A 20,497-nucleotide genomic window follows, 5' to 3' on the forward strand; every position below is an offset into this window, starting at 1 on the left:
CCTAGTTGGATCCTGACTAATGCAACATCTTAAAAATTTCTTCAACAGACATTAGATTTACACAATTACTTTAAAGGTTATTATTTTTGCCTTTTTTTTTTACCAATTAAAAAATTGAGACTATAGAGACTGTAATTCTAAGTTTTACTGAATTCAAGACCAGTGCTAATGCACACTACAAATGGCATTTTGCAATGGTCCTCTCTACAGAAGCAAAGAGAAAAAAATAAAGGTGTGCTTGAACTTGCAACTGATTTCAGTCATCTCTCTCATTACCGAGACAAATCATATTATCTTATTAAAATTCAGGTTTGAGAACCGTGCCTTTAGGATCTTCAATAACATCGATAACCTCCCACCTCCATCTTAGAGTCAGAATGGAAGGGCATTTTCTCCTACTAGTTCAGGTTTTTAAGATGTCAATCCTTCCTGTACCTTTGTAGAAAGTTCATTGAAGCTATGTTTAGAACTCTGATAGATACAGTATTGATACATAGCTCAATATTTCTCTTTATACATTGAGATATTTAGTGTGGTGTTCTCTTTCATTGCATTTCCTTATATGCTACTCAATGGCATAATTAAAATGTCAACAGTCACTTCTTTTACAATAGACAGTAGTCCTGGCAAGTTGGACTTAATAGGAATAATATCTTTAGTGCTTAAAGCCAAATCTCTACTTTATATCTTTCTTTCCATGTCTGATCATAGTTATCCATATTGTCTCTCTTTCTTTTCCTTTTAGTTTAACAATTTAATAATGATGGTGGTATATATTTTGTTTCTTTTGCTGAATGTAGACAAAATGCTTTTCACTGACATCAAATCTTGAAACAGTGACTTTAAGGATATGTTTTGAACAGGAGACATTCAGTGGAAAAATAGCTGTGTTTTAGACAGGTGACTTTTATACAAGCTTTGATAGATTTATTTTTTTAACATTCTTTTCAGAGAACAGTAAACTTTGAAAAACATGTCAGAACACCACTGATTTTTATTTGTGAGTTTCTTAGGCATTGAACAAGGCACCATTTTATAGGATTGAAAGTCCTTTAATTTTCTTGAGTAACAGTGAGTTTTCTCAACATTTACTGTACCCCAAACTCTTGTAAGAAGTAGAAGATGCACACATGAGATTGACCAACCATAAGGCAACAGTCGTTAAGTGTGCCCAACTATCATTTGGGTTTCAGCTAAGGCAACTCCAAACATTGGCAAAGATGGAGTATCAGTAGAAATGGAGGTCAGAAAAAGACCATCTAGTTGAAATTTGAAAAAGGAAGATGGGTCTAAATTTGATATAATTTCAACATTTTGATTGAACTACCCCTTCCAATGCTCATTCAAATAGAAGGTCTTATGCAAATGAGAAAGCACACAATGGGAAGCCAGATACACAGACCCATTCAAGCAGTGTTATTCTTAAGGTCCTAATAACTTGCATCCTAGGATGAATAAGTCTCATTGTAAGCCCATATTTAATCTAAAAGCAATAATTATATAGCAGTTTATTCTGAGATGTTATGTTTCAAAATAGTATTCATTTTCTTCTTACAGTTTATCAATTAAATATTTAATAATAAGTGTATTATTGTTATTGATATGAACATGGATATTTACAAAATAAATTGGAGAGTCATTTTGATGGTTATTATACTTACTTCTTTAGAAATATAGGTTTGTACATTTATATGAAAACAGAGCCTGGAAAAATAAGTGTTGGTAGGGCTAGTGGAAGTATAATCTGCTGAGAGATTTTATTAAAATAAAACAGCTATGCTTTATTTGGTTTGCAAGATCTTCACCAAACTTAAGCCAAGCTGGCTATAATCTTGAATACACTCCAAAACTATTAAACAGAAATGGAAGATGCAGAAGGATTATGGGAAATCAAACAATATCTTTCAAATGTTGTAATAACTAAAATGAGAAAACTCCATATAGTAATAATGAAAGTTACATTTCAGAATTCTTAGCCTCCTGGATTTGGAAAATATAATAAGAATAGCTATCTCTGTTGAATAAATTTTGCTTTTTTTTTTTTTTTTTGGAATAAAATTTTCTTTTATACAAGTGTTGTCTGAGATGAGCATTTTCATAAACAAATAAACAAAACTGAGTTCAGTAAAACCATTCAAGATCCATATATAGAATGATAAATAAGAATGCTGATGAATTTTGGCGTTGTTTTTGGTTTTTCTGTTTTTTAACTAACTAGATGAAGTAGTTAAGTTTTTGCTTTTGCTTTTGCTTTTGTTTTTTAACTAGATGAACAAATTAAGTCATGGGCTTGCTAGAGATTTGATCAAGCTCAAAAACCTAAAAAGTAGAAGATAGAATTTAAACCCAGGTTTGTCTGGTATCAAAGCTTGTACAGTTAGCAACTCTCAAAGCTGTCACTATAGTTCATGGGTTAAGTGTAGCCAAACAGATTTCTTTTTTTTTTTTTTTTTTAAAGATTTTATTTATTTATTTGACAGAGATAGAGACAGCCAGCGAGAGAGGGAACACAAGCAGGGGAGTGGGAGAGGAAGAAGCAGGCTCATAGCAGAGGAGCCTGATGTGGGGCTCGATCCCATAACGCCGGGATCACGCCCTGAGCCGAAGGCAGACGCTTTAACCGCTGTGCCACCCAGGCGCCCCAGCCAAACAGATTTCTTATTGATTATTTTAATGTATGGAGATAGGAGATACTAACTTTAATGACAAAGTTTTAGATAAAGGAATAAAAGAAGAGAGAAACAGTGGGCCCTAGAGATTATTTTATACTGAAACTATGTCTAAACAAACACAATGATTAAGCAGGAGGAATATTCATTTTTACTACTTTCAGACAAATTTACAAATAGCAAATACCTTCTATGTGTATAAACTTATACTGGAGACACATGACTCAAATTCAAGTTCATTTATGTGTTATTGTGGTAGGACACATACGTATTTTTTAAAAGTGGCAATACAAAGTAGGATTCTATTATGTTGAAAAAGGCAGGAGTAAGTGTAAATGCTCTAGAAATTGTGGTCGAAGATAACATTACTACATGATAATAGAACAAACAAATGAAGCAACTATGAATTGAACTCTGAATAATGTGTGGGATTCAAATTGATAAAGAGGATGGGGGTGTATTTTGAGTGAGATGGCTATATGCAGCAAGACTTTGACTCTGGACTTTTGGGTAGGTATAGAGAGGGAAACTGAAGAAAAGTGAAGGAGAATAAGCCAATGCACAATGCCTGATACAAAATAAAGGTTCAATCAACATTGATGGAATTAAAACATGAAATATCTACACTAAGGATTTATAAGCAGTTTCAATAAATTAGTGCGAGTATAGTATCTATAAAACACTGTGACAGGTACTAGATCTGAACCTATGCATGGTTCCAGCTGAAGAGGAGGAAGACCTGAGAACAGATAGGTCATCATAAGTCATACAGAGTCTAAAAAGAAGACCTGATCAAAATCTTTAACCTTTTGGCAGTGAGGAGCTGTCCCATGTTTTAGATCAGAGATATGGCATGATGAATAATATTGAAGAAGGCAGAACTTGTTGTTACTTTTGAGGTCAAGGACTCATTTGAAATTTTGAGATTTTATTGAAAGCTAAGGAACATTTCTCCTCAGCATAACTATATGCATTTATGCAACAAGTTTCCTGTATATTATGGGAGTTCATGGATACTTAGAACCTAAGTTAATAATTTTTTTTTATAGAATAGAGTATATTTGGTATGGACTGAAGCAGAGATGAGATATGAGGCTCTAGCAATTCAGGTATGAGTTGATAGATTATTAGGATGATGAAAGTAAGAATGGAAGGGAATGAATGGATGTCGGATTCAACAAAGAAGGATCCATAGGACTGGGTCTTTTTATATTTTTAAGTTAAATTAAAAATTTAAAGCTAATTTATGTCATGGTTTAGCCAGTGTGTTTTTATTTCATATATTGAGTAATCGCATGTTCATTAACATGTAAAGTTTTAGGTATTATTTAACTTATCCAAAAAATGAGAAATTTTTTCAGCAGATTTTTTTTAATATAAGAAAACTGGAACTCATAGAAATCTAATTATTGAAATTTCAGTCTTCCCAATGCCAAAACTCATGACTTTCCCACTTAAACTCCACTGCCTAAGATGGCAACTCATTTATTTCATGATTAACTAAGTCACATATTTTTTTTTATTCTGAGAGAATTTAAAAATTCGTGATAGATATGTGGTAGGAAGAAAACAAATTAAGACTCCATATCATGACCATATAGCAATGCAAGTTTTACTCACAATTTCTGTTTGTGACAAAATCTAGGCACAGTGTGGCACGATTCTCTGCTCAGGCACCTACTGGTTCAAAATTTTGAGACCTACCTGGGAGAAATATGAAACTGGCCCCTTTACACAGAGGGTAGGAGAGAGCAAAGAAAGAAGAGGGCCACTCCAGATTTGTAAATGACAGTGTAATAAGCAAGGAAACTTATCCCAAGTCTTGTCTTGGATGGCTGCAAGATGAGTGGATCTCTACCCTGGCCCACCAGAATCTTAAAAATGTATATTAAGACTTTAACTGGGGTTATTCACATATTCAGGCCAGATGGTCTCATCAACACATTGCGTTCTCAAGTCTCCATCCTTGAAAATGGCTCCTACTGTGGGAATAGTGGGCAAAAGGAACATTACAATGACCAGGGTGGAATTAAGGAGACTTGGGTTGCTTGGATTTAGTTCAAGGGTCCACTGGTGGTCACATCCTCTGGATAACCTCCTCCAACAGCATCATTAGGCTGAAATCAAGACCAAGGGTGTAGTTATCTGGGGCTTGTGGCCCTCTTCCAATCTCATTGATTATTGGCAGAATTAATTTCATTGCGTTTATAGGACTAGAGTTTCCATTTTACTGCTAGCTCTGAGGGATCACTTGCAGCATCTAGAAACCTTCAATCCTTGCCATGTGACCCCACAGGCATTTCACAACATGAATGTTTGTTTTCTCTCATCCAGCTAGACTGCAGTTCTTTGACATCTTCTTCTGTGACCAGCCAGAGAAAACTCTGCCCTAAAAGAGCTCATGTAATTAGGTCAAGCTCATCCAGATAACTTTCCAAGGTCAACTCTTTGGGGACATTATTCCTATCTACAAAATTCTTTCAAGCAGTACCTAGATTAACATTGATTGAATAACTGGGAGACAATGTGTTCTAGCAGGGGCTAGGAATCTTGGGGGACATTTAGAATGCTGCCTTCTACACTAGCTAGAATAACAGCTCAGTAAAGTAAATAAATAAGTACAATGATCTTCCAAATTTTTTTCTTCCTCTATGGAATAACCAACTGTTCTATTAATGATTATCTCTTTTATTTTTTAAATTTTTTCAAAGATTTTATTTATTTGAGGGAGAGATCACGAGCAGGGGTGAAGGGTAGAGGAGAAGCAGACTCCCCACTGAGCAGGGAGCCCGATGCAGGACTTGATCCCAGGCCCCTGGGATCATGACCTGAGCTGAAGGCAGATATTTAACTGACTGAGCCACCAAGGTTCCCATCGTTATCTCATTTTAATAATTGTTTTTATTCTTCTCTTTCTCCAACATTAATAATGAGCTTTTCGAAGAGAGCAATTGTATGTTATGTATTAAGTATTCCCAAGTAGCACAATGTCTGGCAAATAAAAGATACTCAGCATGAATTAATGGAAATCGTACTTAATACCAATAATTTCAAAATAGCTAAAACACTTACTCATGTACCTCACTGTGGACGGCCATCCTACTCTGAAGACATGGATTTATAGAAAGTGTGAAATTTAAGAATGCAGTAAATTATACACAACATTCAATGATATTTTACTTATGGAGTAAACCAGAACCTATATTCTTTGTATAATCACTTAGAAAGTGGCACTTTGTGCATTAATTTTAGAATAGATCTTTCTGACTAAAGAAGCATTTGAATATGTTTTTTAAAATGTCAGCGGTACCAGAGAAAATGTCATGTCTGTTTTTAATCTTTCCCCCTACTTTATTCCTGACATCTAGAAAAGACCTACAGAAGCAGGCAAGAGATAAAAGGAGGTGGCTTTGAGCCACCCCCATGCTTTGCTCTAACATGGGTCTGTCACTGCCACAGCTTCACTGAACATGTGTAAAAGTGTTAGTATGTTACCATTTGCCCCTAAAATTATCTCTACTTCACTAAGAAGAGTGGATAGACAAGTAGAAAACATAGGATCATACAGACGAATACTTATAAATATCTTTATTTAAATAATCCATACTGTGTCTGAGTATAATTACAAATAGAGGTTAAATCATAATTTTTAAACAGTTGTTGACTAAGCAATGCTGAAAACAAAACTGGAAATATCAAGTGAATTTTTTTACATTTACATATCTTTCTTCTAATTTATTTTTTTTTTCCATTTCTGAGCACAAGTTAACAAAGGCCTTAATAAAAAAAAAAACTATATTGTGCAGGTATTTATTTGTTTTTCTTATCCAAATTATTAGTATAGTTGGTATTTTCACTCCTGGAAATAAAAATTTGAATAGCTAATAGGATCTCCAGCTGCTGATATTAAATTTCACCCTCAACTTGTGTACAATCTTTAGTCTTAATATAGACACATCTTTTGTTTGCTTATTTGTTTGTACTTTTTCCTGAATTTTCTAGGAATTATGGAAATTTTGCTCAGATAAATGAAAATGAGTAAATTTAAGTCTTTAATTTAAATCTATAGCTATTCAAGAAATCTATAGCTGTTCAGAAAAACACTTTAAATTTCTGATCCATAGCTATTCAAGAAAACACTTTAAATTTATGATTAGGACACTTTAGCTCCCATGGAACAGTACTAAATAACCTTTAAAGTGTTTTGATCCAAATGGTTTCTTGATGATAAAAGTAAAAGTGATGTTTATTTTATCTATTTTATTATTAACAGCACCTTTACTCTGTAGGGTGCAATAGTTTATCTTCTTTATGTTGTGGATAAAGGTAGAATAATTTAATTATAGGATGAGGTGAGAGCATTTATAAAAAGTAAATAGGATTGAGTTTCCCCAGAGATTAATGGAACTTTTATTTTGAAGTGGATAAACATCACAGTCCCCTTTGTGCATAATTATAAGGTCATATCAATAAGCCCATTTAAAAAAATAGATTAGTTTGAAAATAGACCCCTTTCTATACATTATATAAGGGAATAAACACTGTTACTACTACATGCAAAAAACAAGGGAGCAGATAAGAGCTGGAAAGAGAAAATAAGAAAGGGAGAGTAATGCTTAAGAAATGACAGTGAATACCAGCGACGTTAAAAAAATTGATAACTGTATGTTCCAACAAACCAGATCTTACACTACTTTGAGCATGCTGAACTTGCTCTGTTAGCCTCAGGCCACTAGCACTTCCTTGCTTTGAGTAGCTGGCTGGCTTTCTATCTAGCAGGCACTGCAGATGGTGGCAAAGAATCCTCTCTCAGCTCAGTGGACTTCATCCCTTACCTTTGGAGAAGTATAATAGAACACATTCAAAGAGTTTGTTCTTCACTTTGACTGCCTTTGTTATACTCGCACAGACTGGAGTCTTCTAACCTTCGCTACAGAAGCAGGAAGTGAATGTCAAACCAGAAAAATGTGAATCCCTCAGTAGTTCAAACTGTATCTACTGGGGTATATATGGTGCACCAGGTTTTTCCAACTGTACAATAGCTCTTAGCCAGAAGCTTATGACTTGTGAATATATGGTGCACACATTGAACCAAGAGATAAAAACAAGATCCTGAACAAGTGAACTCATTTTTATACTCACTTAATCCAGGTAGATGTAGTTGCTATGTATTACTTCTGGCCTGAAGTGACATAAGCATACCCATCAAACTGGCAAAGTATCAGTTTTATAGGATCTCTCTAGTATGCCTAACTTTCCCACACTGACAGTTACTGGGAGATAGAAGAAACTATTCTATAAAATATAAGAAAGTGCTTAGATGATTAGGCTCTTAAAAAAGACAATGATAATAAGGATATGTTTTAAAAATATATAAAGAACTCATATAACTCAACACCAAAAACTCAAATAATCTGATTAAAAAAATGAACAAGGGACCTGAATAGACATTTTACCAAAGAAGACATACAGATAGCCAAAGGACACATGAAAAGATCCTCAAAACCGCTAATGATCAGGGAAATGCAAATCAAAACCACAATGAGAATTCAGAAGGGTTAAAATACAAAGAGAAAAAATAACAAGGATGTATAGAAAGAGAAACACTTGTGCGCTGCTGGGGGGAATGTAAGTTGGTGCAGCCGCTGTGGAAAATGGTATGGAGGTTCCTCAAAAAATTAAAAATAGAACTACCATATGATCCAGTAGTTCTCTTACTGGGTATTTACCCAAAGAAAATGAAAATATCAATGTGAAAAGTCAGGCACCCCTATGTGTATTGCAGCTTTATTTGTAATAGCTAAGATACGGAAGCAGCCTAAGTATCTATCCATAGATGGGTGGATAGGGAAGATGTGTTGTGTTGCATACGCACACACACACGCGCGCGCACTTGCACAATATGGAATATTACACAGCCATAGAAAAGAATGAAACCTTGCCATTTGTGACAACATGGATGGACCTAGAGTATATTATGCTTGGTGAAATAAGTCAGATAGACAAAGACAAATACCATATGTGTAATCTAAACAAAAATGAAACGAATGAACAAAAATAAAATCTTTTTTTTAAATTATTACTTATTTAAAAACTTTGTAGACCCCAAAGTTCCATTCTTGATCCATTTATTTGCCTTTCACAATTTTTTGAGAAATATTGGTTAATTTTGTAACATCAAGGTCAATTTTGTGGTGATTATTATCCCCAAAACATCTCATAAAGTCCAGTATCTTTCCTTATAGACCCACCTCTATTCCCAAACCCAAACTCTAGCTTATTGCTTTCCTTCATCCTCCAAAACCTGCTTTTCTTTTTGCAAGGGAAATAGCCTCTGGCATGAGGAATTCAGCAGTCCACTGGAAGAGAAAGAGGCCTGATAGTTAGTATATAACTTTATAATGCAATTAAAAATGCCAATAAAGGTAAATAAACAGTACAATAAATATACTGAGGACAAATTTTTAACTTGTATTTATCCAGCTTTATGATTCCAAGTTAAAATGGTTCTTCACTTCCACATAAGTTAATTATATCTATATTCTTTAACATGACATCAAAAACTCCACATCTTTCCTCAACCAAGCAAGCCAGCATCATATCCCATCAGTTCCCATGTCTGTCCTCTCTTTATATGCCAATTATACTAATATAGCTAATTTCCAGAACATGTAAGATAGCTCTTATACCTTTGTGCAGTAAAATGTTTTATATCACTTATTTGATATACATACACAAATTATATATACATATATGTAATCTATTTCAACATTTAATGACTAATAATGCTTGCTTCTGGTAAAATATTTTTTTGAAAAACAAAGAAGTAAATATAACATGCATTGAAAAAGAGTTGCTGTTTTTAATTTAAATAAAATCAAAAACACAACTTATTTTTTCATCTTCCACTTGCCTTTTTAAGCTGCTAAGTGGGGCAGAATTTTCTGCTTCCACTGTATAAAACTCTGAGAGAACACGTAGGTTTTCTGGTTATTTTTAGGAAATAAAAAGTCAAACAATTGTTTGAAGTAGAACAACATGATCTAAATTTTTAGAGCATCCATTTCAATATATTAATCAATACTTCGTTTCGAGGTAAACTTTCTCCTCTTCTCTTGCATGTAGAGCCTACTCATTGCAGGCTTTGTCTTTGCATTTGGTGAAACTAAATCTCATTTTAATCATCTCTTATATTTTTGGCTTAACTCTTCAAAACCATGGGGAGAAGAATTCAAGGAATAATGAAGCTCTTCCCCTCATGGTATTGGTCTTATTCCCAAGTTAGGTTTTCACTCTCTGGGCCGATGTGCTTGAAGCAGATCATTCTCATTGTACTTTGCTCGATTCTGCAGAGACTCCTCAGCTGGCATCCCCCAGTTGTAATTTTCCAGAGGCTGCTGCTACTGGTTTTTAGCAGTTCATTGCACACACAGTCTCTCCACTGAACTTTTAAAAAATGACCCCGAGCCTGACAATTGCTTCAGACACTTGCATTTGAACACTTTGTTTGGAATTTCACGTCAACTGTGTCATGGTCCCACAGTGGAAAATTTCAATTAAACATTAAATTTTATATAATGAAGAAAATGAGAGTTGATTCCCAGTGCCAAATGCCCTACACAAGATAAAAACTGTTAATAGATTTGTGCATTTTTAGGTATACAGAAGCATATCTGTACACGCAACACACATTAGAATGTCTGTTTGCATTTATGTGTGCAATCTATGTGTGTGTATGCATAGACGTATCCGTCTATACATATGTATACTATAAATGTGTGGTACTATATATGTATGTGCAGAGATATAAATATCTCCACATATAGACTTCAGCAACTTGCCTTGTTTACATCTTTCCAAGTCTACATTTGATTTCCTTGGAGTGGTGCAATGTCTATTATACACTTTTATTATTTTATTTTTTTAACACCTAAACAGGGCATATATTTGAAAGAGACCATCTGTGTCTTAGACAAGCCATGAGTGACCTGCATAACTAGGAAGCACCAGAGCCCGGGTGGACAGACTGTGGCAGTCGTGTTAACAAGCACTAATGAGCGAGGTTGGCTATAACTGTCCTCTGCTTGAAAAGGACACAAAAATTAATACAGTATCCATTGAAACAACTTTTCAGTGGCTCCACTGGTCAGAAAGGGTGCTGACAACCATAAGCACCGTTTTATACCTCTTTAAATTGCTTATTTTGGCATTACATAGACATATCATTTTATTAAAATAAAGATTTGGGGAATTTACATGTTAGATAAAATTATATAAAATTTCTCTTTCTACACACATGCACACATGTGCGCACACGCACACACACACCCCGCATACATATATAGTATCCTTTTTAAAAGCTATTTTTCTGGTTGCGGTATTTTGAAATAATATACATATTTATGAATAAGACATAAAAATCACCATCCCCGCTACCTAAGATAACGTGTTAACAGTTTAATATGTTGTCTTCGTGTGTTAGTATTGTCAATTATATCTCAATTAAGAAACAAGATAAAATTCATACTATTTACTACTGCTTAAAACATCAGAATCGTTTTGGTTTTTATAAAATAGCATTTTGTCTCTTATTGATCTTTTACAATTAGCATTACAAATAATGTGAATGTCTTCGTTGGACTTTTTGAACTCTAATTTATTTTCCTATGTTTTAAAAACGTATAGCTAAGTAAAAAAATATTTGCTTTAACTTTGACATTTTATTACAGTGGAATTTGAAAAAAAAATTCTATAAGCCTTTGGCTTTTCTTGTTTATAATTTTGTGAATATTCTACTCTCTCTTTTATCACTAGATAGATACCCTATATTCAATTTCCCAGTTTTGTTTTCATCTTAGACTGTTGTCTTTGTTTCTGTTCGCATACTCTCTTTTTCTTTTGCTGCTATTTCTTTATGTAGTTGGGAGTTTTTGGATCTACCCTCACCCTGCCAAGGAAGAGAGCTTCCTGGCCGTTAGGCACAATACCTTCCCCTTCCATGAGACAAAATTCACTTGCATTTCATCCAGGTTTTCAGTAATTAGCACTTACAAACAAACACACACACACACACACACACACACATTGTCAGGCTTACTCCACATCCAGCCACTTGTCCATCCCACTCTAGTGTCTCTCACAATGTTTTGCATTCCATTACTGCTACCCTAGATAACTTTTCTTCTCCCAAACCCTGAGACATTTCAGTACTTTCTGCTACTGGTACCCCATAACCAGCAAAACCCTCCTTATTTTCATCTGTGAAAAAATTTTTTACTTCCTTGAATTACACTGATCTAGAATCTGCTCTCAAGAGATTAGTATTTGCTCTCTCAGATACTATGTTTTTGGGTATAGCAATGAAGAGTGATGTCTTTTTTTCATGTACCATTGTTGATTCCAGTCTGTTGTTCATTCACTCATGGGTAAACTGTGTTCTTTCATGGCCTCTCTTTTAGGTTCTGCCATCAACTCCATTTCCTTATTACTTGTAGTCCTTACCTTAGCTCCCTGCTTTCCTCTCCACAACAGCGGGTGATCTCATCATTTCTGTGGACAGATCCTTCAATGTAAGAGCTTCACGATTTCTTGATTGGCTTTCCTGCATCAAACTAAGCATACTAACTTCATCTCAGTTACTCCCAAAATCACACAATCAAGTTTGCTATAACTGGGCAGCACTAAAATCACTAAAGAAGTACTTTACCCTAAACCACAGAATCCTTTTCTTACATCTTGGTTCAACTATTCCCCCAAGAATTTTTTAAGCCATTGACCTTTCAGTTAAAGATGGAGCGAAACCCCCATCCATTTATATCCAAATGTGTTCTATCTTACCTCCCTTCTACTATAAAAGAGTAACTCATGACCCCTCCCTCTAACCCACCACAGGAGCTTTTGGATTCTCTTTTATCCTGTTTTCTTATTAAGCTTTACACTATTATCTTTGCCTCTCTCTCTCTCTCTCTCTCTCTCTCTCTCATAATTCCCTCTCTTTCTCCTTCTCTCTTTGATAGTTGTCTTTTGCGGAGTGGCTCCTTTTCATTGCTTTTACAAAATCTAAAATCCCTATTACTAAATGATAAAAGAAAAAGATTTACACACACACACACACACACACACACACACACACACACACACCTCCTCTCTAAACCATTAATAGGCTACTCTTATATCCCTGCAATTATTCTCTTTAATGTTTTTTCTAAGCTCATTCTCTCTCTCTCTCTTAGCACTCATGTAGTACCCAACTCACTCTAATTGAGTTTATTTCCTCCTAACTCCTCTCAAGTAACTCTTGCAAAATTCTTCTATAATCTCCATGTTGTTAAATTCAAAGGCCATTTCTCAGTCCAAAAATTTTGTGTCCTTTCAGCAGCAGTCAATTTTGTTTATAATTTCCCATTTTTGAAAATTCTTCCTTTAGGTTTCAAGACCCCACACTCATCAATTTTCTTTTACCTGTCTTGCTGAACACTTTCTTGTACTGTCCTCTTCTACTCAGCCATTTAATTTGGGCATTCTCAGTCCTTTTTCTCATGTTCTCTTCCCTTCCATTCTCCTTCAGTATTGGCCCCTAGATTATCTCATCCATTACACAGTATTAATGATGATATGTAAATTTATACTTCTAGCCTAGGCATTTCTTCTGAGCTTCAGAACAGTATATCTAAAAGCCCACCTGACGTTTGCATATGAATATCTTAAAGATAGTTCAGAATCATTATGTTTGTAATGGACTAATGGTTTTCCCTATTAAAATAACACTACTCCAGTGTTACCTTCTGTTCTTCCTGTCAGTAAATGGTAACATTCATCCATTTATGCAAGCCAGTGATCTAAGACTCATACCACATATTTTTCCCTTTTTTAACCTACATCTAACCCACCATAAAACTAGTTAATTTGGCATCCAAAATATGGGTTTCTTCCTTTTTTTTTTTTTTTTTTTTATTTCCCTCCAGCTTTACCACTAACCTTCTCACACAAACTCTTGAAATGACTTTCTGGCTGGTTACCCTGCTTTCACTGTAGTCCATCATCCATCCACCGTTCTGCCAGTTTTTCTATTGTGCAGTGACTGTTTTCAAAAATAAATCTTAGCATGTCTTTTCTGTACTTAAATGGTGTCATTTTGCTCATGGAATAATAATTAAGATTATTACTGTGTTCTTTAATATCTTGCATGATCTAGTCTTAACTACTTCTTCCTGGTCATTGGGCATAATGCTTTCTGCATTGTACTCTCAATTCTACACGTATTCATCTCACTGGCCCTCTTTTAGTTCCTTAAACACATCATGTGAAGTTTGTAATAGTGTCTTTTCGCGTGTTGTTTCTCTTAAACTTTACCTACCTAGTTAATTCCCACTCTTACGCATTCCTAAATCAATTGTTGCTTTCTCAGGGAAGAATTTTTTTCCTATTATATACTTACACTCATAGTACCATCTACTGATTAAAATTTTAATTTAATATTCATTTTTATGACACTTTGGTCCTTGTTATTCTTCTTATGTAAACCATGAAAGCAAGAGCTCCTTGTCTGTCTTTGTTTACTTTTCAGTCAGATGCCAACCAAAGTAGAGTCTTGGATATGTTATAGGCATCCAAAAAATAATTTGTGAGAATATAGATGGCTTTTACTTCTTGTCTTATAGTGGCCATATTTCTTTTATGTATTGAGGATGCCCAGCTGTTTTTCTTTTTTTAAATGATTTCAATGAATGGTTTTCTGAGAGATCAGTAGAATGTGTTCCTCTTCCCTTTGTCTAAAGGTTTTGATTGTATTTCCAATAGAGCCCAAATCTGGGTTTTTCTCTCACCCCTTTCTAGAATGAAGAAGATATATGCAAATACAGTATTTATCTATCTTTCATGTGTATGTCCTGGATTAATTTTCTTGATTATTTTGGAATTTCTCATTCAGTTCTACTGCCTGGAAGCAAGCTGAGGTATGCAGCTCTTAGACTAGTTTTTTGGTCCAAAAGATATTCATAAAGTACAATGCTGATAGACAAGGCTCTACCACATTACTTTTTTTTTTTCCCTGAAAATTTTTTTTTCAAATAAAAAATATATCTCTGCCCAGAATAATACTAGGGAGTTTCCTGATATTGGTCTTTCTGAGAGAAATTTACTTTTGAGAATCTCTCATTCTAAAATGAAGTGTCACTTCCAATTGCTTTCCTAATTTTATTAGATATTTCAATATTTGAATGATCAATAGAGATAAATGGGAGAAGGAGACAGTTCTTTGCCTTCCTCATAATGTAGTACTGTAAAAGACAACATAAATCTCTATTTGGCTAATATAAAAATAATACTCACAAAACCAGAAACAAAAGGCAGGTAAACAATAGAAAACTGAACAAAGTGTCTGAAGAATGATTTTAAAAGGAAAATAAGTAAAAATGTTAAACATATGAAAAGTCAATTACTGCAAATGGAAGCAATATTTGTAGCACCATTTAAACTTTCCACATTAGTAGCAATTTAAACTCTAATACAGCGTTGCATCCTCTTGCCTTTGGCTTTGCTCTCCTTTTCTGTTTTGTTTTGTTTTTAAAAAGATTTTATTTGTTCTGAGAGAGACAGAGTAGGGGGAAGGACAGAGACAGAAGGAAAGAGACAGTCTCAAGCAGACTCTGAGCTGAGCATGGAGCCTGTTGGTGGTCTTGATCTCACGACCCTAAGATCATGACCTGAGATGAAATCAAAAGGCACATGCTTAACCAACTGAGCCACCCAGGCGCCCTCTTTCATAGATATTTTCGTAAAAAAGAGATTCTGTAGTAAGTAGGGCTAATCAGATAGCATTTTTTTAATGTTTTTTTATTATATTATGTTAGTCACCATACAGTACATCCCTGGTTTTTGATGTAAAGTTCGATGATTCATTAGTTGCGTATAACACCCAATGCACCATGTAGTACGTGCCCTCCTTAATGCCCATCACCAGCCTATCCCAGTCCCTTACCCCCCTCCCCTCTGAAGCCCTCAGTTTGTTTCTCAGAGTCCATAGTCTCTCATGCTTCATTGCCCCTTCTGATTCAGATAGCATTTTAAACAGAAGTTGATAAATGTATTATATATCCTAACGTAGTAGCGTTTTGGCTGAAGGCAGCTTAAACTGGTTCTTGTAGGCACCCTAGGACTTGGTATAGTTAGGTATATATATATATATATATATATATATATATTTAGGATTAGGAAGCAGTAGGATTTTCTGCGTTGGTCCTCACATTATAGTTAGCCTTGGAGAGGACACTTATATTTGTATCTTGGTTTCTTAATTTGTAAAATAAAACAATAAAGCCAGTCCTGTTAACTTTGGTGAGATGACATTTTTGAAAAAAATATAATTCCCTCTACAAGGGTTTAGCAGTTATTGGCAGTGCATCCAGCTTATGGTCAGGAAGAACAGCACTGGAAGGAGACTATGTCCAGTTGTCTTGTGGATGTCTTCCTGACTGGTGTCCCTGACCCAATGCTACCTCCTACAGACCATTCTCCATTCAGTGATTTAATGATATGTATATTTTTAAGTGAATCACTTCATATTACTTTTATACTTACATACCTCCCATCACTTCCTTTCACATTAGAATGAAATATAAACTCCATCACAATTTAGATGGCTAGATACAAGTCCTGCTGCCTGATTCTCTAACCCCATCTCATATTCTCTCCATTGCTCGTGCTGCTCAAGGCGGCTTAATGTACTTGAAGTATATCACTCTCCTTCTCCGGGTACTTCCCCTTTACACTTTCTAGGATATTTTTAACCTGGATATATGCATTGTTCTTCCTCTCATGTTGTTTATCTTCACTTAGATAGTATCTCTTCCAGAACCACCCTATCCAAATAGTTATGTCCATCAGTCTTTATCTCTTTACCCTGATATAATGTTACTTATTTAAGTGTTTAGTTGTTAGTTGTCTGAGTTACTCTATTTGGGCAGAGATCCTGTTTTGACTAATTTATCCCCAGAGACTGAAACAGGCAAATAGTAGGTTCACAATACATGTTTGCTGAAGGAATAGATCTATGAGTACTTGGATGAATAGATGATACGTGATATAAAAACTACTTAGCTGTCCTGATTTCCATACATTTCACATCAATTTTTATTTTTTTCTTTTGATATAAATTTATAAAGATAGCATTGTATCTCATTTTGATAAACCATAATAACTCTCCCTAAAAATTGGTGATTTTTTCATTTGAATTAACAAATGCAAAACTACATTTGCCATATAATCTATCATCAGGATAGTTTGACACTTATTTACCATTTCCATAAAGTAATTTTTTAAATATTAATATGGTCAGTTTTCTATAACTCTGTGTTTCTCACTGATATATTTTGCCACAGCACAGTGAGATGTGATGATATATATATAAGCTTCCCACACTAACATAGGCATACAGGCACACACTCACATTCTGGCATTTCCTAATACTACCATCTGTTGTGTTGTGTTAAAATAGCAGACAGAGAGTATAGCAGTCCACCAGGCCATTGAAGGATTTCTCTCGTTTTCACTTAACAGTTTTATGTAGGAGCCTCAGTGCTGGCATCTGGACGGTATGTCTCCAAGTGATCTCAACTGCTGTTTTACGAGCCTAGTAGAAATAATTTGAGCTTGGTAGTTTCTTATTTGTCCATTTGGTTTTAGTTTTAGTTTTAAATTTTTATGTACATGCATAAGTGCCATTCTCTATCCTATATGTACAGTCATAGCTTCTTGTGTCTAAAAATTTATTTACTTAAGAAATAGAGGTCTGAATAATAAAATTATAAAACATTAGTAAGTTAAAAATATTAATTAAGATAAATGAAATACATTCACACATGGCCATTTGCTTTCTCTTTCTCTTTGTTTTTTTAATTCTGGTTAAGTTCTTACAGGTCTTATTTCATGTAATTATGAGAACAACCAAGTAGGTATGGTCATCCTTATTTTACAGATAAGATGAGTGAGACTGAGAAGGTTAAAATGACTTTGCCAAGTTCACATAGCTGAAATATGATAAGAGTCAGGCCATGAACTTGTGATTAACCCAACGCCCATAAGCTATTCATTACTACCACTGTGTAATCTTAGAAAATAATCACTTAGCTTCTCTGAGTTACATACCTATAAAATGCAGTATTTACATTATTTTCATCGATTCCTGAATAAGGTTGGTGTACTGGAAGTTTTTATCCAGCATGAACTTCTTTCCTTAGTTCCTAACAACCTAATGAGGGATCAGGTCCTAATCACATGCACTATGCTGTTGCCTTTTCTTTTTTATGTGTTTGGGGACATAAAAAAATAACAACTCCAATACTTGTCATTTAGAAAGTAAGAGAATTGTAACATTTAATGAAAGGGATTCTTGTAAAATTAGAACAATGCAGCACACATCCACTAAGAGAGAACAATGATTTAATTGGTCTCAGCAGACTGTAAGGGTGTCACCAATCAGAATCTCTTCAGCTGTTTTGCACAGTCCTTGATTATCTGACTTTCTCTATGCACAAGGATAGAACCCAGGGACAAGGGCTCTGAAAATGAGATGACAGCAGATACATACTCCCTAATCTGAGTGACTTCTTGAGTTTTTGTTTCTGCCAGTTCCTGAAGAACTGGAAAGCTGCCAAACAAAATGACCAGTTGCTCATTTTTCACGTTAAATATGTTCTGTGATTGATGCTCCAATTGCTTGTAAACAAGGGAGAAAAAGTTAGCTGTTGCCTCTATGTCAAACATCAGCATATAGTTTCCATTGCTATATTGATTGACAACTCATATAGGCTTGGGGTGTTTAGATTAAATGTTCAATTCAAAGGGCTGAAATGTTAGGACAAAACTCCCTTATTTACCTGGAATAGGAAAGTAAACCAATGTACCAAGGCAAACTTGAGTGTTAATATAGGAAATGGCAAGGACTGTGGTGAATTGGAGAGCATATGACATGTCTAAAGATAGCAGCCACAAGTAATGTGCAACTGATTGTTGCTAGAAAAGGTGGGTCCAGATTTGCCAGATCTCCTAACTTTTCAAGAGAAAACGAAAATTTGCGCATTAATCCAAAGATTATTCTGCATTCTTTTACAAAGGCTAGGCACAAATTAAAATATTGTTGTAATACTATAAAAGAAGAATAGGAAAGAATTAAAGAAAAAAGGCAAATTCAGTCTTTTGGCCACTACCTTGAAAATGCTAGGATAGGGAATGATATGGTCTTTTTTCTCATCTTTGCTAAGCTGTTTTCTCAATATTTATTTGGATAAATAACTGTAGCCATTTATTGTATTCAAGGACCAGTGTATTGTTCTAAAGTTGGACAACACCCTAGGGATTTAGAATAATGTGCATAGTTTTAGTGTTTAGATATGTATGTGGAACCTGAACCTTCACAATATATTTTGAGGCCTTATACATTAATATATAAAGATACAGTAATATATAATTAAATGAGATAATAATGCTTGCAAGTCAGCTATTACATTGTCTGATTGTAGGAGATGCTTAATTAGAAGCTATGATAGTATTTTTCAGAGTTATTTAATAAAATACAAAATCTGTTAAAATTTGCTAAATTTTGTAAACTGTCCTAATAATTATTAACTAACAAATTTATAGTATTTGCTGTTTGAAAAATGTAGTCCTAATTGTGGTAAGGAGGTAAGGAGAATAGTTGTTATTTTTGATCTCCGCTTTACCAAATGAAGAATATAAAATTTGGAATATATGGAGGAGAGAGGGAAGAAGAAAGGAAGAGAGAAAGAAGGAGGGAGGGGGCAGAGGAGGGAGAGAAAAAGAGGGAGAGAGGGAGAGAGTTTGGATTGGAATCCTGATTATCTGACTCCGGAATCCAGACTTTGTTGAAAAATTCTGGTGTCAACTCCAGCGTGTAAGGAACTTGGATATTATCAGTGAAAATTAACAGCATTTCTTGGGTCTGTCAGAGAACTAACAGTTATAGAGAAAACCAGCAGCCTATATCTGGAGAGATAGTTGAAATCTTATTGCTTCTATTCAACACTGTCCTCAAAGTCCTAGCTTGGACAATGAGACAATAAAATGCATGTTGTTTGGAAAAGAATAAGTAAAGCTGTTTGTGTTGCAAATGGCATGTTGTCCATGTTGAAAAATCTCAAATAATTGACAAAATACAAAATCCTGCAACTAAAATGCATATCATAAGGTTACATAACTCCATGTTAATATTTTTTTTAAAAAGTTTATTGCACTCCTAAATGACAACAGTGAGCAATTGGCTATTTAAAAAACAATGCCATTTATAATACCACCAAAATATGAATCACTGAGGTATAAATCTAAAATATGTAGAGAATTTTATATAGTAAACTACAAAACTCAAATTAAAGAAACAACAGAATATTTGAAAAATGGAGAGAGTTCATATTCATGGATGGTAAGACTTAACTGTTCATGATGTCAGTTCTTCCTCACTTCTTTTATATGCATCACAATTCCAATCACAATTACAAGCAAATTCTTTGTAGTTATTTGCAAACAGGTTTTGAAATACATATGAACAATTATAAGTCTTAGAATAACCAACATAATACTCGAAAAGAACTAAGTTGAAGGATTTACACCATCACACCTTCAGCACTTTCTGTTAAGCTTCAGTAATCAATATAGCACAGTATTTATGAAAAAGTAGACAAATAGGTTATGGAGAGGATGAGAGTCCAACAATAGAACTATGTAAACGTGATCAGCTAATATTTGACAAAGGAACAAAGGCAATCCAGTGAAAAGAGGATAGTCTTTCCAACAAATGGTGCTGGAACAATTGGACA

This window comes from Ursus arctos, unplaced genomic scaffold, assembly GCF_023065955.2.
Source record: "Ursus arctos isolate Adak ecotype North America unplaced genomic scaffold, UrsArc2.0 scaffold_9, whole genome shotgun sequence".
Taxonomy (NCBI): domain Eukaryota; kingdom Metazoa; phylum Chordata; class Mammalia; order Carnivora; family Ursidae; genus Ursus; species Ursus arctos.